Consider the following 3561-nt stretch of genomic DNA (forward strand, 5'->3'; position numbering starts at 1 on the left):
TTCGCATTTTATTCACGCTCGCGTTAATTTCAAGATTTGCAGTAGTCCTAGATCATTTTTGTCATTAAACACTATATATCACATGTCTCACCACGGATCGGAGTAGTCTCGTGGGTACCCAGGGTTCTTCTCAGTACCCAGCCGACCCAAGTATCCGCGTTACCCATCCCAGCCCTACGGTGCACCCTCAGGACTTTCAGATGCTAGGCTTGTGCTTTCAAGGTTAACATTACTCTGATAAACGCTTGCCATTTGGCTGCTCCAAATCATGCTCAGTGTTTGAAACATTCAGTACTTTTTTGCAATGGTGTGTTCAGCGAAAGTTGCCAAACAGGCAGCCTATGCATTACCTCGATGATTTTCTCACAGGAAGAAATGTTCCAGGAGCTGGTGGTACCCGTGGCACATGAGAAGTCAGTAGGTCTTGCATCTTGCTTCACATAGCAAGGTCTTGAAATCAACACAGACAGGATGCAAATCAGAATACCACAGGAAGAGATTGTAAGTATCACCTCGATCATACAGGATCTGCCAGGTAAGCACAAAGTCACCCCAAAAGCTTTGCAGTCACTGGTGGGTAAGCTAAATTTCATGTGCCGGGCAATACACATGGGTAGACCGGTGTGCCGCAGACTGATGCTTATACAAAGGTAGGTCGTCAAGCACACTGTGTTCGCATCACGCGGGGAGCACCTACAGGTTTGGCTAGGGTTCTTGGGGGAATTTAACAGTGTGTCAGTTTTTCAGAATCAAAAGAGAGGCTGACAATACATATCTGCAGCTGTTAACAAGCGAGGCAGAGAGGCTACTTCAGCGATCCATGGCAGCAAACACATAGGCAACATTAGGCAGGAACCCAAGCGCTGCAAGCTTCCAGAACATCACAGAACCAGGAAGACGTCTGGCCAGTTACACTCTAAAACCTGGTACATTTCATAGCTCACCTGTCAGTGTCAGGACATGCACCGAGTATGGTAAGGACGTATATGGCTGGTATCTCAACATACCATAGGCTACACAGCATGGAAGATCGCACTGGCCACTTTGTTATTACTAAAATGATTACTGGGATGCGAAAGTGTCAGGGGAGACAGGATCACAGAAAACCAATAACAATAATCCTGCTCAAAGTAATTGTAAACAACCTTCTCTTTGTCTGCTCCTCTACCTATGAAGTAAGATTGTTCAAAGCAGTATATTGCTTGGCCTTCTTTGGTATCTTTCAGGTGAGTGAACTCGTGCAAACCAAACCATCACAGCCAGGTTGTGCTTTCTCAGACGCAGCAGTTCAAAACACTACTAAGACAATAACAGTCACTCTAAGTCATTCGAAAACAGACAGCCTGTCACAAGGTATAGTTGTTTCCATTTCTGCCAAACTTGGCCAAAATCTGTGTCCTGTGGCTTCAATTAAAGCCTACCTAACAGTACGGTCACAGGGTCAGACTCAAGCTTAGTACACTTTGATAAATCTCCCCTGACCAGGTATCATTTCCAGGCCGTGCTAAAGAGACCATGCGAACATAGCGGCATTTGCACAGCAGCATATTCTTGACATTCCTGACAACGGATTGAGATCAGATTTGATACAGCACTTTGGTAGGTGGGGGCAGAATGTAATAAAAGCTATATACGCATACCTGCAAACATTTAAATCGCCCAACCAGGCAAGAACAGTTTTCTTCCTCTACTCGTGTTTTCAGTATGATTGGTGGGGTCCAGCTTCCTGACCTGGGACAGTAACTTCGGTATCCCAGGGGGATGTCTCTGGTTGGCAGGTGGGAGGAACTGACCAAGCTGGTAGACATCAGAGACTTGAACTTTTTCACATGCATGACTTTTACATGATGCGAGGTAACCTAAAAAATATCTGTCTCAGAAAACTTTTTGGTGTGTGGATGCATTCATGGATGTCCGACCCTTATGAAAAGAACTGACACAATTCCATCTAAAGTCATGATTCACCTTGGTTCCAACAACCTGGGCACGGTAAGCACGAGATCAAGGTGGCAGTCCTGAGGGTACACCTCCTCCTCCCTCTGCTGTCCGTCTGTGGTCAGACATGCTGCCACAGAAGTACTGGCATGTAGCCAGGTGTGGCAGGCTCGATCACCAATTGGCAAGGACGATGCCATATTTATTTGTAAACACCAAAAATAGTACCTACCTGATCTTTCATATTTGCACCTTTATCTTATAATGACCCCATAGATACCATTTTCATCAGTTGGCTTTCTCCTGCAGAGAAACTTGCCCATTACATGATAACCATGACAGATCTCACACAATTCACTTGACAGAGGTTTAATGCAGACTACAACATTAGTGTTTAGAGGATCAGCGTTAATCATGCAAATTATCAAAATTGATCTAATTATTTTCTGTGTCACAGTTCCCTCTCAACTTCTAGCACAACAGGAGCAAAGGTGACAACATAATTGATCAAGCGTAAATATGAAGTGTAAATACAGTTTTTAATCTCATACTGTCATTTACAACTGTGAATTAGAAACCTTGCTGCATTCAATGTTTTAATTGTGAAAAATATATATGTTAAAGTGCCCCTTACAAACTACTTGGAACATCACCATAAATGCTCAAGGATTGCAAGCTGCCTGCAGTCTCACACACAGTCTAACTCAGAACATTAACAGGATATTAAAACATTTGATTAGTTATATGGATTAAACATCATCTTAATGTCAAAAGTTATTTTCAAATAAATGGGTAAGATAAAACAACCAGCGAAATTGATGCAGTCAGAAATATTTGTACGAGGCTCATTACCCAGCGCTGGAACAAGCCTGGGAATGGCCTGATTAGTAGTATAGCTTGGGGTGCACTCTCATATAGAAATTATCCACATTTAATGAGATTTTATTGGTTTGACTGCAGTGTGCATCTTGTTCAGCAGACACTATAATCTGTTTGGTTCCAGTGGCCCCAGCTTGGCACTGACGAGGAGTCAGCGCAGCTGAAGCAGCAATCTCAAATTCTCGCCCTGGGAACACTCTGAAGCTAGGGATCAATCTCTGGTAAAGCAACATGCCTTACCCCACCAAACACACTGTAATCTTAAATTCTATATATCATATTTAATAATTCTTTCAAAAAATTAAAACCGCCAAAACGTAGTTCAATTAATTACATCAACACTGATTACGTGCTTTTTTTATATCTCATTATTTTGTAGTTCTGCATATTCACTGCGACCCTCTTGACAGCAAACTGTCCTTAATTTTGGTAGACACTTACTGGTAAGTGACTTGATAAAATTATTTTTGAGAAAATTTGCTGGATATTTAGTGATCTCTTGTTTCATAGAAAGGTACCTGTATTGATAAACTTATCATCAATTACAAATTAACTGATTCAATTTCATCAATATAAATGTGTAAAGAAATCCGATCAGTGATGCTTGACCGTCTGTAACCTTTGGTCCTTCGCCTCTTCCCGAGGGGGCGCAAGGTGGTTGCTGATTTGGTTTGGAGCCGTGTTGCCGAACACAGCTAGTTTCCGGATTATTTGGGAGTTCCATCCCTTGGCAACAATATTGCGGTA

This window comes from Haliotis cracherodii, unplaced genomic scaffold (assembly GCF_022045235.1).
Source record: "Haliotis cracherodii isolate W230 unplaced genomic scaffold, xgHalCrac1.p SCAF_12, whole genome shotgun sequence".
Classification (NCBI taxonomy): domain Eukaryota; kingdom Metazoa; phylum Mollusca; class Gastropoda; order Lepetellida; family Haliotidae; genus Haliotis; species Haliotis cracherodii.